The sequence below is a fragment of the Amia ocellicauda genome, chromosome 8, assembly GCF_036373705.1.
Source record: "Amia ocellicauda isolate fAmiCal2 chromosome 8, fAmiCal2.hap1, whole genome shotgun sequence".
Lineage (NCBI taxonomy): Eukaryota > Metazoa > Chordata > Actinopteri > Amiiformes > Amiidae > Amia > Amia ocellicauda.
The window spans coordinates 31,500,664-31,521,445 of NC_089857.1; the positions used below are offsets into that span (position 1 = coordinate 31,500,664).

The 20,782-nt window shown below is 35.0% G+C and overlaps 1 long non-coding RNA gene across 1 annotated transcript in view; it reads right to left on the reverse strand.

Annotated features, from left to right (window-relative positions):
* Nucleotides 1–18,209: 18,209 nt before the first annotated feature.
* Nucleotides 18,210–20,782, reverse strand: part of LOC136755253 (uncharacterized) — a 33,881-nt gene continuing 31,308 nt past the window's right edge. Inside the window, exons 2-3 of the long non-coding RNA XR_010817652.1 lie at nt 19,191–19,313; nt 18,210–18,776 (exon numbers count right to left, since the gene is read on the reverse strand). This is a non-coding gene — a long non-coding RNA (uncharacterized LOC136755253). The remainder of the gene's footprint in view (nt 18,777–19,190; nt 19,314–20,782) is intronic.

Genomic DNA, 20,782 nt, shown 5'->3' on the forward strand with positions numbered 1-20,782 from the left:
TCTTCAGAATTATTGTTTTTTTTTAACAAGACCACAGAAAAGCAATATTAACCTGACATACAGTGAAGGATCTCAAGTTGACAGCCTTAACATAGAGCCTTCACACCGAATTACTGTATACCACAGAGATAACACTTAAATATCTTCAGCACTTACTCTGAGTTCTGATGTTGATCACTGTTAAGGTTATAGATTGGATTACAGATGAGGCATAATTAATTATTGTAGGCTATGATTCACCATCAAGGCCTCTTGTAACTGTATTTTGTCAGCATTGCACATTTACACACCAAGTGATACCTCACCAGTGCAACCACAGATATGACAATTTGCTTGTGTAAAAGGGGCTTAACTATGGTCTAGGACTTTAGCACAGCATCATTAAGGTTGTGATGTTTATCATTTTGACTCTCCTGTTACATTGCTTTTTGTAATGCAGATAGTGCTTATTGTGTGTACATTTAGCAACATTTGCATATTGTGTATGTTTCCTTTGTATTCATCATGTCTTTGGCAAAAACTACCAGTGATAGTTTATATAGCCAGTCAAGAAATATTTATGTATTCATATTTTCTGTCAGTAAATACAGTGTACAGCAAATGTTTGACCCATTTGTTATAAAGTGGCAATACAATTATCATATTTGAAGCACAGCTGTAGTTTTGTGAAAGGTTTTTCACTGAAATCATGTACATAATTTGATAGAGGAAACATTTATCACCAGGAAAGGAGCATTCTCAGTATGACTTCATGGCCATGTAATGCACATTAATTGTCAACCTTCTTCAATCTGTAAGGCTGCAATAGACCTCGGGAGAGTGTATGGACATGTTAAATCCTGCATTCATAGCTGTTATAAATTATAGCTATCTGGTCTTGCTCTAATATAAGCCTGTGCCTTATTGTGTGGCTGTAGCCATCAGACTCACAGATTTAGGCAACGTTAATTAAAACTATGCCCTCTTTACAGAGATTTAAATAATTTAACTGCAGGCTATGTAATATGCTACACTGCTTTTATAATTTGAATATTGTTTAAGTGTAAAATAATACTGTACTATTTTGTCAATTGGTTGAGTATTTGTTTTTACAGAACACATGTTGGTGAGACACCGGTACACAATGATCATTTAAACTGTTAACAGTCAGTCAAGTCATGGTAAAGTGTAATCCACAGACATGAGTCTTGTGTACTATATAGAAATATTGTAAATAAATAAAGAAATGTGTTGTATCCCTTTATCTTTATCACTAGCTGTCTCAATATGTTTCTATTTCAGTGTCGTTTAAATCCTACAAACCCCACCTGAAGCCATCTCCCTGATGAGGAAGCACCTCTTTTTAAAAGGAAGGGAAAGGACAACAAAGGAGGAAAAAAATAGGCAATGATGTGATTGTGGGGCTGAATCTGGGAGAGTGACACCGGGCATGGAGTGGCAGTGACAGATGGCAGTGCAGATAGTTGGGGTGAGAAGCTGGATTCCCCACCCAGGGCAAGGAGGGCGGAAGAGAGGAGCATGACTGGTTCAATGCCCCTAACAGTCCACGGAGGGCCCGGGGACCAGGTGTATAGGAATTCCCCCTTCCCCCGCCATATTGTCCGCTCTGCCGCCGCATTGAACTTCTGAGGTTTTGAGTTTCTGCCCTTGTGATCCCCTCCCCTATGGCTTCTCCCTTTGGTTTTATGTACTGTGGAAAGATGGAAGGAGGGAGAGTGAAAAGCAGCAAAGACAGGACAGCGGGACAAGACCACATGGAGCAGGGTTGCTAGGGATTTAAGGGCTGTTAGGGATTTTATCTTTCATCACAGAGGATGAAAGTTGACTCAAAATACAAATACAATTATTATTGCTAGTGATGTGAAAATTCTCTCAATGAGATCAATTTACAGGATTATGTGAGATTCTACAATGAGACTCAGCAAAAGGGTATACTAATACATCTACATTGCTCTAGATCTGTCTGTCAAATGTTTGCTGCGATTTCTGGATTATTTTAAACATGTTCAATGCCCTTTCCGTTTTTCTCCTTGTTTGTGCCAAAATAAAATAAGATTGCACTGCAAGACTGCAAAATACAATAAGGGCATATTTTAACCTACTAGATAATTATTCTAAATGTATTTTTTCAAACAAATATATTTTTAAAACACCTTATGCAAAACCTTCAATTTCAAGTTCAACATCAAGAAGAAATAGCAAGGTCAATAGCAGAATTTTTTTTTCAAATATCACTGAATCATCAAACTGGAATTACCATGCCAAAGCAGTGAAGGACTGTTCTCTGCTTTTTTCTTGGTCCATTCTTAATCCATATTGGCAGATGTGCCATACATCTCCAATAATTAATATGTAATAATACAACAACAAGTATGTATTATTTCTATAGTTCTTCATATTGATCAAATATACTGTAGTCAATTAATTATACACCTGAAACACAGGTGTCTGGGACTGACAAATAGCACCATTGAAAAGTTTTTTTTATTTTTTATTTCAGGACATTTATGATTGTTATGGTGATTAAACAAACAAACAAAAAAAGATTATTCTTAGAATGATGATAAATTCACATCAGAGAAAGAAAGGTAAACAAATACAGAAACATATATGCATGTGGATACAAGAGCAATATTAAAAAACATTAAAAGAATTTCTGAACAAACCGATGCGAAATAGTTTATTTGGGAAACATGAAGCACTTACAAAGATTGTGTAACCATGCCATGTTTAAATCTGAGAAATAGATCTCATCTCAATAGGGAATAAGCTAACAGACTGTGTACATACAAACTTTCTCCTTCAGCTCCGCTTTGTAGTCGGCATATTCTGAAAAAAACCTAAAATATTTATCATTATTTCTCTACGCCAGAGTGAAGGATAGAAGGCTGACGAGATGTGTCTGCTGCAGAGATTACCACATGAAGCAAGAGAGCATGTAAGCCTAACAAGGCTAAGCCCACTTTGAGTCATAGCCAGTTCAGTCTGAAAACATGTTTAAACAAAGAAAGAAATACTTAATAAATAACCTGAAAGGATTCTAATATTTGCCATTTTTAATGTTTTCTTTTATCAACATTTTGTGTTTACATATTTGTCAATTAATTTAAGCAACTTAAATGATAGGTAATTTAAAGCTATATTCAAATCATAAAATAAATTATACATCATTACACAATTATGTTATCATTTGTTGTGTAAAAATAAGGTGCTTGGTTACAGAAATACAAACAGCATATGTCAACAGCCTATATTGATCCACTACTGGATGAAGGCCTCCCCAAGATACCTAGAAGAAAATCCCAGAAGATAACCATTTAAAAGAGGGACATGAAATCATAAACTTCACCATGCTGGTGTGACATGGAAAAGAGAAGCTGGAGATTGAAAAGCTTGCACAATGCATTTAAAGCATATTCACACAGAGAGAGAAAGTTACTTTAAATTCTGTAGCAGTCCACATATTCTAATCTAAAGGAAATCAAGTAACTCATGCTAGATTGATTATTGTAAGAGCAAACAAGACAGTAGAAATCATAAATAATTCAGTAATCAGCCAGTTATTCAGTTATCATCCAACTCCAAATGTGAGAAACTAACCCAAACCACAACCATAGTTAGCAGGAATGAATCCTAATCTAACATACTTGTTTTTGCTATTTAACTGCTGGACTTTGCAAATTGCACTTTTAAACCAAAGGTAAAAGTCTCATTTATAAGCCTATTAGAATTTGTCACAGTCATGCACTGCATGTCTTCAAGTGTTAAAAAAGATAGATGTAAACGATCAGTTATTAGTGTGCATGCTTAATGGGTTAGGTTATTAGCACAGAGGCAAAATAAATCCCAGATATAAATCTGTGCTGACACATCACAACCCACACACTATGTAATTTCTTCTGGAGAGTGACAATGATCAATTCCACAGGCTGCGTAACATTTTAACCTTAATGCACTTAAACTAATCTCATTTCTTATTTCTGACATTCTTCACCACTTTGGCCTGTACTCCATCCATCATTTTCTAGAATGTTTACCAATAAGAAGGAAGGGCGTGTTAAAACTTTTAACATATTACTCATGTTCATTCATAAAACTCTCATGGCTTTTTCTAGGTGGTATATGCTTAACACTTCAATTTAGCCCACAGAGCTGCAATGCCATTTTATTACTTTGGCACCTTTTGGTGAATAAGCCTTTAATGCGTCTCATGCATAACTATCAGATGCTAAAAAGATCTGCATGTGTGTATAATGTCAGAGACATAATACTAGGGATCTGCATACAGATAAATGTGAATCCCGGTTTAAGTTACTCTTTTGCAATGAGGGGTTTTCTGTGATTAAATCAATCCCTCACTCTAAATTCTAATTTAAAACCATTTGATTCCCTAATAAATAAACAGATTGCATGCAAAATGTAAATGGTAGTGCCATTTAAAACTAATTTGATATTTATCACACTCGTTTGGGAATATAGAATTAATTGAATGTACAGCAGTGGTGGTTGGATTATTATTATTATTATTATTATTATTATTATTATTATTATTATTAATTTTTCAGTGTTCTGTTTTCTTAAATAGCCATGTATAATTGAATTATGGATGGGGAAAAAACAAGTTAAGTGCTTCTCACTCATACAGCCATAGTAAGACGAAACAGGAAAGCAAAAACAGATTAAATTAATCTATATTTCTGCAGGTATAATAAATTACCATTTGTTCTAATCATTTTATTTTTCTCGATTCATGTGTCGGACAGCCCCTTGCTCTAAATTTGCCAATTTGATGCAACTTCATCAATTTATATAAAATACATAATCATGTTTAATTTTTTATTCAGGTAGGAAGAGAAAATAATTAAAATGAAAAATATACTATGCACTTGGGTAAGTTTACTTGATTTTGTAAGGGGGATACATTTTGGGACATTGGGTATGAAATTCACCTGTTGATTTATGCAGTTTCTTACTGTCTCATCTGTTACACTATTTAATTTACTGAATCCTTATGTTCTGTATCCCTTCATACAGAAGTAGCATTTATTTCTGGGATATTATATGTATTGAGGGAAGGTATCAAAATGTAAAAGAATAGCGTTAATGCAATCGTATGCTAGTATTCTTTATTGTGCAGGGAGCACTGACCCGAGAGACCTGCAATAATATAAAATAATAATAATAAAAAAACAGGACCCAGGTTAACTTGTACTAATTAAGCTGAGAATATGTGTACTTAATTCAGAGTGCAGGTGAAATTACCAAAATACCCTGCAGCTCTACAAGACCAACATGCCAGTATGTTAATGTAAGATTGTGCCATGCATTTGTGTCACTTTTTGGCCATTTGAGTTCATTTTTTAGGAGCTTGGCAAGTATTTGATTAATGTAGCCTTTGTAAGTCTGTGCAGGATGGACTACATCCTCAAGCCAAGGTGAAAGAATGAATGGTGTAATACTGCTGAGACTAAACGTATGGCCTAAACTGAGGTATCGCTCCCAGTGAATGCTAAAGTGGCCTTTTGCTTGTTTCTCAATCGATCCAGTTGCTCTGAAATCAAACTCAACAGACATAATCAAAAAGCTGCTGTAAAGCAATTCCTTAGTTATCTAGTTGAGAAAACAAAATATTGTTTTTCAGATATGAAAGTGTCATGGGAATTGCCATTGATCAGACTTTAATCACTGTATCATAGTTATTATTTTTATTTTTCCACTTACTGGTTTGTTTAATTAATTTTTAAGTATTTTCCTTTATTGTTTTTTCTGTGGTTTGATTATGTATATGATTGATATCCACAATGTGTTTCTTAAATTATTTGCACAAATCAATGAGACACACTTTCCTTTGAATGTGGAAATAGTAAGTTTTCACCCCCCTTGAACTTTTCCACATTTCATGAAATCAGAATGGATTTCATCAGGAGATTTTGCCACTGATCAACACAGAAAATGTCCATAACGTCAAAGTGAAAAATATAATCTGCAAATTGTTCTAAATTAATTAGAAATACAAAACAGAAAATAATTGAATGCAGAAGCAATCACCCTCTTTGCTATGACACGAATGAGCTGTGGTGAAACCAATTGTCTTTAGAAATTACGTAATTAGTTAAATGGCGTCCACCTCTGTGAAATGAAGGTGTGTCACATGATTTCAGGTCAAATACACCTATCTCTGGAAGGTCCCACAGTTGGTTAGTACAATTCCAAACAAAAACTATATCATGAAGACAATGATTCATGGGACATTCAATGCAAATCCGGAATAAGGTTCTTCAAAAGCACCAATCAGGGGTAGGATATAAGAACATTTCCAAGGCATTGAATATCCCCCAGAGCACAGTAATGTACATTATTAAGAAATGGAGAGAACATGGCCTAGATCTTGCCTTCCTCAAAAACTGAGTATCTGGGCAAGAAGGGCACTAGTCAGGGAGGCCACCGAGAGGCCTATGGCAACTCTAAAGGAGTTACAATCTTCCATGGCTGAGCTGGTTGACACATACTGCATACTGCAACAATAGCCCGGGTGCTTCACAAGCACAAAACGAAAAGCCATTGTTGAAAAAAACTCACATTAAATCTCGGCTAGAGTTGCCAGAAGGCATGTGGGAGACTCTGTGACCAAGTGGAGGAAGATTCTGTGGTCTTATGAGACCAAAATGGCCTCAACGTAAAGAGCAACATTTGGCGCAAGTCTAATATCGCACATCATCCTGAGAACACAATCCCTACTGTGAAGCATGGTGGTGGCAGCATCATGCTATGGGGATGCTTCTCTACATCAGAGCCTGGAAATATAGAGAGCAAAATGGATGCAGAAAAGTACAGAGAAATCCTGGAAGAAAACCTGCTGAAGTCTGCAAGAGACGTGGAACTTGGGAGAAGATTAATCTTCCAGCAGGACAATGACCCCAAACATACAGCCAAAGCCACACTGCAGTGGCTTAAAAACAAAAAGGTCAATGTCCTGGGGTGGCCCAGTCAAAGCCCAGACCTCAATCCAATTGAGAATATGTGGAAAGAGTTGAAAATTGCTGTTCACCAAAGGTCAACATCCAACTTGATGGAGCTTGAGCAATTTTACAAAGAAGAGTGGGCAAACATCGCTCTGTCCAGATGTGCAAAGCTGGTAGAGACTTATCCACAGAGACGCATGGCTGTAATTGCTACCAAAGGTGCCTCTGCAAAATATTGACTGAAGGGGTGATTACTTATGCATTTAATTATTTTCTGTTTTGTATTTTTAATTAATTTAGAACAGTTTGCAGATTATATATTTCACTTTTACATTATGGACATTTTCTGTGTTGATCAGTGGCAAAAACTGATTAAATCCATTCTGATTTCATGTTGTACCAAAATGAAATGTGGAAAAGTCCAAGGAATACTTTTGAGAGCCACTGTAGTTTTGTCAAGAAATCATTGAGAACGCTGCAGGGTTCTGTGTTTCAATCTAGTGCCATTCAGCTTTAGGCTGAATGTTATTGTGCATGCTTCAAAAGTGAGCGCATTTGTGTAGGAGTTATGCAAAGTATGAGCATGCAAAGCAATGAATGCTGGGAGTACCCCATATTTCTGTGTGTTTGTGGTGCGGGATTAGGGTCTGCCCCTTCTCCCAAAATTTCATTTCTAACTCCAATAGGAAATGTGTGGGGGGTGTTAAGTTAACCAGAAGTCCTGGTACATTGCAATTAAATAGGCATTACTGTGCATTGTAACTTTTGATTGACACATTATTCGGCTTGTATCAAAATTCCATCTACAGGCATATAATATGGAAAACAGAATCTTTATTTTCTGCATCATTGTAAGTCTGAAAGTGTTTGCTTATTACCACTTTAAAGGTGAAATGCTCAGCAATTTGGCATGGAATTGACAAGGAATATATCTCATGGTGGCAGGGATCAGAAGGTCAAAGCCAAGGTGCACCAGAAGAGAATTCCACAACCACTGAAGACTGACAGTACGTATTTGTTGGAATGACAGGGAGTAGAGGTGATCACTGAAGGTAGATGTAAGAGTGTGTAGGAAAGTGTATCCTAGAGGGATTTTAGACCTTGCTTTGATCAAATATTTACTGAGAATTTCACTACTAATTCAAGCCTGCCAAAACATTAACAGATTGAAAAAATAATAACAATAAATAATTTAATATGTTTAAAGTAAAGCTAATGTCATCTAAATGACAAACAACGATTTAAATGACTCCTGTATGTTTTGAACTACTAGGTTCTCCATCTGTTTAATGTTATTTGTCATACTTATTCAAGTTCTGTCTTAGTGAAAGTGAAAGGAGAAAGGTCACAATTTATTCCCAAACTCTGTATTTCATATAACCTTTTGCTTTATTATGATATTTGTATTTATATTTTTAGAATGTAACCCTGCACTGGTGAGCAGGGATACTCTTTTGACACATGCGAGCATATCATTGATTAAAGATGACCTTGGGCAGAGTGTGCATGTCCATTTTTTTAAAGAAATTGAGATGTCTGAGGGGACTTCATGCATCTCTGTTTTTGTTGGCATTTTAGATGGGATAAGAAGAAGCACAGTGGTGTGATTGTTTGGTCTAATCCTTTCTTAATGAATATAACATGGACAAGATGGATGTTTTGCCCTTTTCTAAAAACAACTTATATGTATCCTCTAAAACATGCATTGGCAAGCTATCTATGCATCCATTGTTAACCAGCACAACAAACTTTCTGAGATCTCACCAGTGACTACAGACTTAGTTGTGTGACAAGCATTGGATTCCCCAACTAATGTCTATCAACACCATCCTAGCAGTTCATTGCTATCCTTTGCATTCCATTTGCATTGCATTCATGACCACTGTTTGTTCATCTTCTTTTGTTTCACCCATGTCACCATAGAATTATCTTCCAGACAGGTAGAGATGAAAGTCTGGATTGAAAATACCATCATTTCAGGATTGCTTGGGTCATACGTATTCATGAACATGTTAAGAATGCACTACACATTGAAAGCAAACACAGTGAATGGTGAACCCTGTGGTGTTTAAACTCAAGGTATCTCCAAAGTAATATAGTGTTGTTATATTCCCTTGAATCAAAAATTATTGAAGCTTGAAATGTGTACAACCTTGGCATACCTTCCCAACTCATTAAATCACATTGAAAGAGTACTTTTTGTGAAAGTAGATAGTGTAGAATAACACTCAATGGGAAAATAAATAGAGAGAATCTTATTATTTATGTATTTATACACATTGAAATTAGTTCAAAGGAAGGCAATTATTAATCCCAAACCTAACATTTTTGTAATATGTTTAATCTGCAGGAGCATGATCCCATCCCATCCCAAAAACTCTTTAATTTCCACAGCTTGAAAACAAAGTGTGAATTGTTAGGTTTTCAAATGTGTGTTGGAAAGTTAACAATTTGTGTGATTTAACAATTTAGGAATTTAATATTTTAGGTTAAAAGGCAGGAGTTTTATTATTGTACATTCTGAACAGCTAAGCATTAATCATTTAAAAAGAAGCAAGCTTATGTATTTGGCTTCAATGTATTATATAATGCATATTGTATTATTATTGTTTTGTTAAACCGCTGTACACAATATAAGTGTATACCTACAATCCTAAGTAAATATATTATGTAATTGTATTATTGTCAGATAAATGCTTATGCACTTGTACATAGCATCTGATGTAAATGGCTGTACAGAAAATGTGTGAAAAAAATAAATAAAAGCAATCTTTAGCACTACATAGTTTGACCAATACAATTACTGTAATGCTAATTTAGACATTTACTGAAATATGTTTATAATAAACATTAACCATTCTGAATAGCATTATCTGATGATTTAACATCTCCTCTCCTACGGGGATCCATAAGAGGATTAATCAATATGTTTTACTTGTATTCTTATGTTAGAACAATTGATATGTAGTCTACTTGCAAATCTGTGTATCCATAAAGGAGCTCTAATGCACTAATCTGATCCAAGGTAGAGAGAGAGAGAGAGAGAGAGAGAGAGAGAGCGAGAGAGAGAGAGAGATACTCCACAACCAGCTCACCCACAGCTGCTGCTTCACCTTGCCAATAACCTGGACCAAGGGCAAATGGTTTATTTTAAGTTCAATCAATACTTTAAATTCTAACAGCATGTCCTCTCCCCTATGCAGCTTATCCAAATCAAAGTCAGTGTAATCAAGATCTACTTTCTTCCTACATGCCTATCAGGAATCTTAATCTCCTATTTAGCAAGTGCTGTTTAAACCTTGGTGTTCCTAAATGCACAGGGACCTTTTGCTGGCTTATCCATTTTCTTTGACCATGATCCCCCTGGGCATTTGCAGATGGAAGATTATCCCCACACAGCTCTTTCTCATTTCATACAACAGGACAGCAAGTGAAATTCTGTTTTCTTTGTGCCACAAAAGTGACAAGGATAAAGTGAGATTGTTTATCAAAAGCCTTGGCTCTGAAAGCTCTTTTCATTAATAATTCTTCAAGTGGGAATGCCTCAGGGCAGAATTCTTCAGTGATCAAAATAGAAGTCCACTGTTCACTTGCAAATGGATATTCAAATGTACTTTTAATTTCCAAATTATTGTAAAAAATACATTCCCTTTAATAGGTACATCTTCATATTAGCATCCTCTACTCTGAAACATAAGGAATAAATGGGTTTTTACTTAATTTCAAGGTGACAGGTTGGGGAATGTGATTTACCTAAACATGAAAGTGGTGGGATCATTATAACAAATTTCCCCATTAAAGTCAAGAGTTGTCTTCAGTGTCAAATATCTTGTGTAACAGCTCTTATCTTGTATCACAGTATGTTGATCCCCTGGGTGCTTACGTGTTGTGAAATGTTCATCTCCTGACTCAGCCATTTGACATAGTGGGTTTGCTGGTTATATGGGGCATCCAGCTTGGGCACTTCCAGACGTTGCTATTGTAGCGTTATGGTGGGTTAGTTTGATAAGAGCATTTTAGCTCTGAGCTGAAGCACTGATCCAAAGAAGACCTCTCCCCCCAAAGTTATCAGATTTCCTTAAAGCATGGGACTGGTTTGCATCAAAGTGACAGTCTGGGAGGATGGCACCGAGAATAGGCCAAATAGTTTGGAATCCTGCTGTGAAATGTCTGGGGAAGGGGGCCTGTAGGTAATAAAAACTCTTTGAAATGGACGAGAGCCGAAATCCAGACACAGAGCTACGAACCCGGGCCAACCGGCATTTCCAAAAGATGGCATGGATTGACATCAGTCATAAATCAAGCCCCCCCCCAATAGGACACTGGGGTCTGAAACCGAAATCCAATCTCAAAAACTCAAGAACCAATCACCTATTGATCTGACAGACGTATAAAGAACAGCGCACGGTCTCTCACTCTCTCTCTCTCTCTCACCTGAACCAGAAACTCGCTGCCACAGCTCAACCTGTAGCTCTGTTGCCCGAACCGGAACCAGAAACCAACCAAGTCTTTGCCGGCAACAGAAGAGTTAAACTGGGAGAAGGAGATTGAGCTGTACGAAGACTTCTTTTAAAGAACTTTATTAAATAAAGAACTTTACAGACTGCGCTGCCCGCCTGTGCCCACCTGATCAGTGGAGTTTTACAGCTGGACAATTGACTAAGTCGACTGCATACGAAAGTGTTCAGTCATTTAAATAGCTATTTGAGTCTTAAGAAACTTGACCCTTGGAACGAACAGGGCCCTGCTTTCCTCAAAGACTTTGTCTTCAAGTAACTACGGTGGAACCCTGCTTACAAAGAAGATTTTGTGCACAACCTTGGAGCCTTCAAACCAGTGGAAAATCTGTTTGTAAAAGACTCTACATTCGCGAAACCCCAACTTCCAGGTGCATCGACTGAGTGGAAGTTCTTGGACAAAGCCGAACCGGACTGCCTTTGTTCCAAACCACACGGACCTCGTGCCGTGTGCTGTTATCTGAGCCCGAAGCCAGAGAGGCTTCATAACTCTAGAATGTGTAATATCATTTAGTTTTCTTAAATATAAATGTGTGTTGCATTAAACTGTTTTGTTGATAATTTTAGAAATAAAATCTGTCAACGCCGAGAAATATCTTCTCATTCCTGTTTAACTGTTTAGTCTGAAATTGACACAAGTTAATAGACACCAGATTATAGGTGGCCCTGCCTATCCTTAATCATTGAATAATAATCAGTTAAGGGAAATTGTGGTAACAAGTAATGATAGGATCTTTCTCGGCACCTAAATGTAAATGAGACTGATATATATATAACGAGAAGTTACCTGACTAAGCTTAGTTATTTAATGTCTGACTAACAATACTAATGAGAGACTCACCTTCGTCTTACTAACCGGTATTGTAGTCAATGTGTTTATAACCTTTTTTGTTTAACGATTTGTGTGTTATCATATGCAATCCCATGGTCTTTGATTTGGTCACGGAAGTGATTTGTCTTTGATTTGTTGATCTAGAGTTGAATTTTTATTAGTTTTTCCCTTTTGTATAATTAGTGTAGTGCTACATTTAGTCTTTGTTTTTGAATAAATTTGACAATTTATATCTTTGGAATTGGTGTCTGCATCCAATTATTACAGAAATTGAGTTCTACAAGATTCCAGGATTCATGATAAGGTGATACTATAAATTCACTTCTTTAATTGAAATTTATAAGTGTACCTTACGCTACACTATGAATTATGGTGGTTTGATTCCAGGATCTCACTGCATAAGCTAATGTATTATATAGCCTAGACCATTAGCATACTAATACATTCACTTTGTGAACACTTACAACATTTAGATCTTAGTAATCTTCAGCCTTCCCCATGCTGAGAGATAGGCCTTGCAAAGTGATGACCCAAAAAACAACTGAATCCCTGAATACAGTAGTGACAAATCAGCAGTGGGGTTTATTATTTTAGATGTAGGCTTAATGAGCAGAGCAACTATAATTTTATTTTCAGGAATTTTTGTTGTTGTTTGCTTGTGTATTTTTGTGTATTGTATTTGTGTATCAATGGTTTAATAGTATTTCGAGTCTCCCTTTCTTCTCCTACAAAGTCTGAAATCATTCTGTTACAACATAGAAAATTAAAATGGACAGCATTGGAATTCTTTAATGTAACGCACAGGTAATTTCCACTGAATGTCAATGATGCTATTGCTTGCCAACAATTGCATACAAATACAGACTAAATGTTTCAGAGATGTAATTGTTGTCCTATTTTTCTCACAATAAAGGGATTCAATTTATTTTCAGTGCAAAAAAGAAGATACAGCAAAATCAATGGATGTATTCTATGTGTTAAAGGACAATAGTTTCACACTTAATAGCAATGTTTGCTTTGTCTCTTAAATTCTGTTGTGGAAATGATATTTGCCTACTTTTCAGCTGGCTGACATTCCCAATTAAATTAGTTTAATCTCATGGAAACTGCATAGTTATACAATATTAGTACGAGGTATTTTCTTTCATATAATATACCTATTCTGTGAAATTCCATTTCATTCTCTGCAAAGCATGTTTTTAGTTATTTGAATCATGGTATGAAATGATATCCATTTTGTACAAACACAAATTCAACTACTATCCTCTCTGCCACATACAATACAGCCTCTACAGTATTAAAATCCTCCATTATTTCAGAATTAAATTATATATCAGTAATTTGAATATTCAGTCCCTATTGCTTATTGAAAAGAAGAAACAATAGTTAAAAAAAATGTCCTTATTTTTTCCTCGACAGCATACACACACCTGCCTACATATACTTTAGTCATGAGTATGATGGGAAAGGGAAGGATGAAGCATAGGGTACCTCTCATTTACACGAATAAAACCTGCATTCCATGTGAAAATGTTGATGAGCTCAAGTGAGTGCACTGTAAAGACTCAGATGGCAGCAGGCCAATTACTGTCGGTTCCATGGCCCCAGTAAATGGCTAACAGGTGTTTTTTATGGTTAGCAATAGAGTATTTAATCATAATGATAATGTGGGCAGCTATTTTATTATTGGTATTGAGATTTGGTATTTGTTTCTGTCCTGCACTTGTCCATTACTGATGTAATAATGTAAATCATGCTTTATACTTAAGTGGATTTATAGGTCTGTATGAAACCACCTGGAAATGATCCATAAGCTACATTCTCCGCTTAATGTAGCATTAAGCAGTGATTTCAGAAAACCCACACTGTATAAACTATAGACTTACTGTTAATTCCCAGTCATATCTAAATAAAATGCATGACCACACTCATTGTGAGAGAATGCATCAAATAAGCTCTACAAGGTAAGACTCTCTGTAAACAGCCTTGGAAAAATTTCAGGAAAGGTGTCTAGCACAGGTCTTAATAATCCTGTTTTTGTTAGTTTTCAGTCAAGGCAGAAATGTTATATATTTATGGAAACCACATTTTCAGAACTCCTGCCTTTCCCCTTCATTTGCGTGACGTTTCAATGTGGAACCCATCGAAATGTAGAAAGGAAAATGTTTTGTGTATAACTGAATACCAACAAATGAATGGATGGTGGATGTTGAAGGTAACCTTTTTTCAGCTTATTTTGAAATCAGTTTGGTAAATCATGCAATACCTCTAGGAAAGTGATTAGTGGTTGAATAGTTTTATCTTCAACATGCTAATGACCAGCTGTGATAAAACCCAACCTAACTTAAAATTAATTCGAAAGAAAGAAGGAAACAAAACAACAGATGCTAAAAGTAATGCACTGGTCTCACGTGTTGCCTTAACAGCATTCACATGTGTAGTGACCAGCATATTGTGTTGGTTCAATTAATAACAATTGATACAAAGTGGTGATTCTTTAACTCTTCTTCCTCTCAAGGTCTCTGACCTTTCATTGTCTGGTCAGTTCGAGCAGGTCATACAATACATCAAGGATTTACTGTTTTGTCTCTAATGTCCACAGTTTGTGGTGGAATACAGACATCTTGATAGTAAGCCATTATTCAGGAGATGAGACTTCAGCCTGCTCGGCACCAGCTTGACACTTTTTCACACAATCAAAATCTACAATTCTGTTAAGGAAGGTGTCAGTATATTCACATTCAAAGACTCAAACCGGTGTTTAAGACTTGCTAAAACGAACTTTGAAATAACTAACCAATACTAACATATGAAGTTAGGGTTGCAGTAACAATATTGAATATTAAGACTAACCTTTCTCTTAAGTAGGATATTGTCACTGTTATAATCATTAAGTCACTTTTATCCCTCCTTCATACAATTTATCTGACATTTTGATCTACTTTTTAGTATTTTAACATAGTCAGTGTACCGTTGTTTTGAAATAAAAAGTTTTTTTGTTTCAAACTTGTGATTGTGTCCAATCTATTCTAATGAATCAAGTTCTATTGGTCAAACGTATTACAAGAGTTACCGAATTGGGAAAGCACTACACGAGTTATTATACAATATTTTGATGAAAGATTTAAAATTCCCACAAAATATACATATATGTGTGCGTGTGTGTGTGAAATTTTATGTCAGGTCTCAGATTCAAACTGCCATCACAGATACTACCATGGTAGTATAAAATTTGACCCACATAAGTTTGATCCAAGCATTTTCATAACTTAAATAAAATAGTTTTTATATAAATCCCAGAAATATCAATTGGACTTTAAAAACAAATTTTATAAGAAAATATTCTGTTGTTAATTTAAGAAAAAATACTTTTTAAAGACAATCTTTAGACTACTTTGCATGTCACCCAATGTTATTGAAAATATATGGCATGAGATCAAAAAGGGAAAATGCACTTTCTTGGGATCGAAGTAAACATTAATGTTAACTGTGTTGGGAGTTCTGCTCAGTTGCCGTATATGTCTAGAGCAGTTATAAGCATCCTGCAAAGAGAAACCCACTTCTTCTTTATGATTTGAGTTTGAAGCCTTGCTGAGTCAATGTACACATTCAGTTTTTCATGGTTTGACTAGATTAAGTTATTCTCAGTCCCCTGCTAACCCCCTGCTCCCATTCATGTTTTTCACTTTTATTTATGAATTTATTTATTTGTCATGTTGTTTTTACTATGCACTTTTAAATGAGAAATGAGATGTTCTCCCTTCTCTGTTCCTGTGCAGTGCAACACTTTTTAAATTAATTTTGGATAAATGTAAAGCCCTGGCCACTCCCCACAAAGTGCAGGTTAGAGGATGCACAGAACTGCAGAAAACTGAGCCACATGCATTTTTGTAATACATTAGAGACAGTATAATTAAAAGAGAATGGAAGGTTTAATTTTACAACTACCTACTCTCATCTGCACTGGTCACTGATTGTATCTCTTGTAAGCATGTGTATGTGTTTTGTGCATTTTAATTATATTTGGATCACTTGTATTTTAAATAGTTTTAATAAATGTCAGCCAATTATTATAACCCAGCTGGTTGACTCTCCCACAACACTGCTCATCAAAATCAAAATAATGTAATTAAAAAGTGCCACGAATACAAAAAATAAAATAAACCAACAGCAAATTTTAGTAGCAGCCCCAGAGGTAACAGGTGCTGAACAGATATGAATAAAGCTCAACTTGAAGAGCAAATAACCCATGGGTGGCCTACACCTAGGAGAAAGCAATACAAAATTAGCATATAGTTTCACTTAAAATGATGAATATTACCCTCTAATCTACATACCCAATCTTCTGAATACATATCCTTGCAGACACATTCCCTAATCTTCTCCTGTCATCTCTAGAATAGCTCAAAAAACAAAACAACAGTAACTGTTCTGCAAAGGAAAACTTTGAAACTCGGAATGCTAACTGCCAATTTAGAGCATAAAGGAAACACACTTTGACAATTCCCAAACCACATCTTATAAAAAATGTATATCTTATGCAACACAGTTTGGGGTGTGAGCCGTGCGTGTTTGGGGTCGCAACTCTGGATTGCGGTGTTGTATGAGGGAGCCAGACAGTCCCGTTGCCGACAATCGAAATTCTCAGTTTGACAGGTGTGTGACGCGGTGTCTTCACCGTCATGCAACGTGTGAAAGGTCAAACGGGGGGAAAAGTGCGGTCCTGAAGTATCTCCATTGTACACCATTGCCCGTAAGCTGTCACACTTAGAATCATGAAAAGTGTTTCATACAAGAAGATATATTTGCATTAATAATAATAATACATTAATATATAATTGTTTATCTTTTTGTTATAGCCAAACGCCACCTGTAAAATATTGCCTGGCAGCTAATAATAGTTTGGTGACAGCAGGACTGACAGCTGTTTAATCAGAAGGATTGCAATTAGTTCTGGTCAGGGTGTTCATCTATTTTATCATCTTCTGGAAGGAGAAGGCCACCTATCTAAACAGCAGTGCAGAGAAGTACGTACCCAAGTCACACAAGACAAAAGAGGAGGGATGAGCAAACTTCAACAATACAAACAAATTGATGCAGTATTATTATTGTAACAGTATTGCTGTGCTTAAAAGCTAGTGTGTCTTAAGGAGAAATTTAACATAGGTGGAGGCCACTTAACTTACTGTGTGATTTTGAAGGCCTTTGCTTACACCTGAGCTACTTTAGGTTTGTAATTTACAAGGTGGGTGGACACTTATCCAACCTATTTCAGTGTGTATATATTTAATTCCAGACTATTAGGCAACAAAAGGTGAAAGGTTTGAAAACAGGTCAAGACTTTCTATTTGTGTGTGTGTATATATGTATAGTGTCCTTCACTTTGGTAAAAATATTATTTATTTCCCTTAAAAGCTACCTGTTAACATAACACCATGTATCATACAAATAAGCAAAATGAGTGATACATTAAATTACTTCACCTATGTCTTCCATTGTCCTTCATAAATATTGTGTATTCCAAATGCAAGGGAAGACTATTATGCTGAATATTAAGACAAACATTTTGTTCTGATACATTTAATTGCTCATAAAATACATTCATATCAGATCACAAACCATTAAGCAAAGATGTTTCTTCAAAAAATTCTGTTTACTGTATTCTGCCAAATACATGAAAAACATGTAATCTGGCATGTACTATAATTAACAATCCACACTGTATATTCATAGCATATAATCATCAACAAAGCACATAGTTAAGTGTACATTTTAATGTATAATTAAGAAGAAGTGCAACATTGACATATATTATATATGATAAATACAATTTCACTTTTAAGGGAAATTTTATATCAATGTATTTGTGTAACACATACTTTAATAAATTAGGTTTATCTTCTTATCAAAGCAAAATGTTTTAATTTCAAACAATATAGAAACATTTATTTTTATTTTCACAATATATCTAGCACTAGAAAAAAAGATTTAAGTACAGGGGAAAATATATAAACATTTAACATGTATTATGTTAAACTAAATGTACAATGCCAACAGTTGATGGCTGATTCTTTAGCTGACAGAATAATTTCTTCAACCTAATGCACTCAGTTATCAATAATTGTGTATCTAAATTTGAATTGGAAGGTGGGTTGAAAATCTGGTCCAGTCTCTTCTTACACAATGTATGTAGTCTTTATATACAATATCACAACATGCACCCATGACACCAGAGTTATAATGAACAATACATTACATAATTTCTTATTCATGGATAATAACAGCATTAATGTCTTCCAGAGTGACGACTGGAAAATCCACTGAACAATTTCTCAAAGGCAAGAGTAATGAAACTACCAAATCGGTCTTCAATTCGGTCTTTCACTCCATCATAGAGGTCTGGAGATTTCCACTGCTCCTGTTCATTTTCATACTCTGCTGTCTCATCTTCCTCTTGAGCATGTACTATGTGAAATAAATTAGAAGAGACAGAAAGTTTGTATTAACACAGTAGAAATAACCAGTATTTTTAAACCAATACATTTAATCTACTTGGATTACTATAAAACATAAATAGGATCGTTTTACTCATCATTGAATCATTATCAATTATCAATATTACTTGTTAGACAAAGTAGATCTTGGGAAAGGTTTTATTTTATTAATTAGCAAAGCATAATAATTCTATAAAATACTAACAATAACACTTTTAAATAGCAGTCACAACTACACATTTATTTTAAATACCACAGGAATAATAATAATAATAATAATAATAATAATAATAATAATAATAATAATAATAATAATAATAATAGATTAGATGAGTGATTTCTAATATAATATGTGGTCAAGAAAACAAATAATTTTATTTCTTACCCATAATGGCAATCAAAAGAACTATGAGCATCATTGCAGTGGCCCTCATATTGTAAGGTTTTCGAGTTTTCAGAGGTTTCTGAGTTTTTTCTCATTATTTATCTTCTGTTTCTCTACTCCACCCTGTAACACAAACCAATCACAGAACCTGAAACACCTGTAAGGAAATCTTCACAGCTGTCTGTATCTCAAATTCTGCTGATCACTGACATACCTACATACAGTAAATGCACTGCAATGCAATTTCAGAAACTCTACATCTATTTTTTATTTGATTATTAGTTTGTTTCAGATTCACAGTAGGGCTGTTACATGATGTGTCAGAATGCTAAGTCACTGATGCGAATAAAGTTAGCCTAGGCAGAACACGTACACTGCTCACCTATGGTTTGAGTGTGACTAGTCAAAATACAGAGTGGAAAATCTGCTGATGTTTCTGCAAACAATGTGAATCAAATATTTAGACAGATTTAAATTTTGCTGAGATTAATAAATTCTTCTTGTGAGTAACTGGTCTTAAATGCAAGTTGTGCAATGGAGCAAAATGCATTTAATTTTTGTTGTTTAATTTATCTAGCAACATCACCAATTACAATTATATGTATTTCAAGAAACTTAACATAACTATCAGACAATGTAATCAGCTATCCTGTTGTACCATAACATTAAATATAGTTTTATATTCAACATTATTTTCTTCTTGTTATTTATATTCACCACTGCTTTCTATCAAATACAGTTTTTGTACATACAATGTCACGTTTACATCTAGAATTACTAATATGAATGCTTGTCATGTTTTCAGTCAATTAGTCTCGTCTTATTATTTATTTATTTATTTATTAGCAGACACCCTTATCCAAGGTGACTTACATATTATAAGCACAATACAAAGTGCAAACATACAGTGCAATTCCAAAGCATAAAACATTTTACAACTGAATTCAAATTAATGAGTGGATACATTTTGCATGTTGTTATTGGTATGGCAAAAAGTGTCAAACAACATTTTAAAAGCGTAATCATAATATAAAACAAATATTACTTAAAATATTTGATTGAAGCATCAGGCTAAACTTATTTATTTATTATTTATCTCACTATGTGTTGAAATCATATTTTCCTTATTTTTAAAGAGGCTTGTGTTTAATCTAAGGGGCCATTCTTGTTTTTCAAAACATGCAATTTAGTCTGTCGGGATTCAGGACAAGCAAAGTCTGTAAAGAAAACCCTCAAGAAACAAAGTAGTAATTTTAAACTATGTGTACAAGACACATAACAAGCACCACTCCAACACATTACATTCCTTATTACAATCAGACACTGTGTTTTTAACTTGCTTAACATTGTGGGTATAGCAATACTGTAAGCACTACAGTTAACATCCAGTAAGAGTATCACAGTACATATATGAAACTTCTTATTTCAATTTGATAATGTATAGCATCTTCCATGTTATTTCCATTTAAATTTAACCTTTCACAGGTATCACATTGGTGATGTTTTATTTTTATTCTCCTTGGGTGTCTGCCTAAGTGGAAACTGCATGGTCTCACTGTGGCTGTGTGGGTTTTCTCCTGGTGATCCAGTTC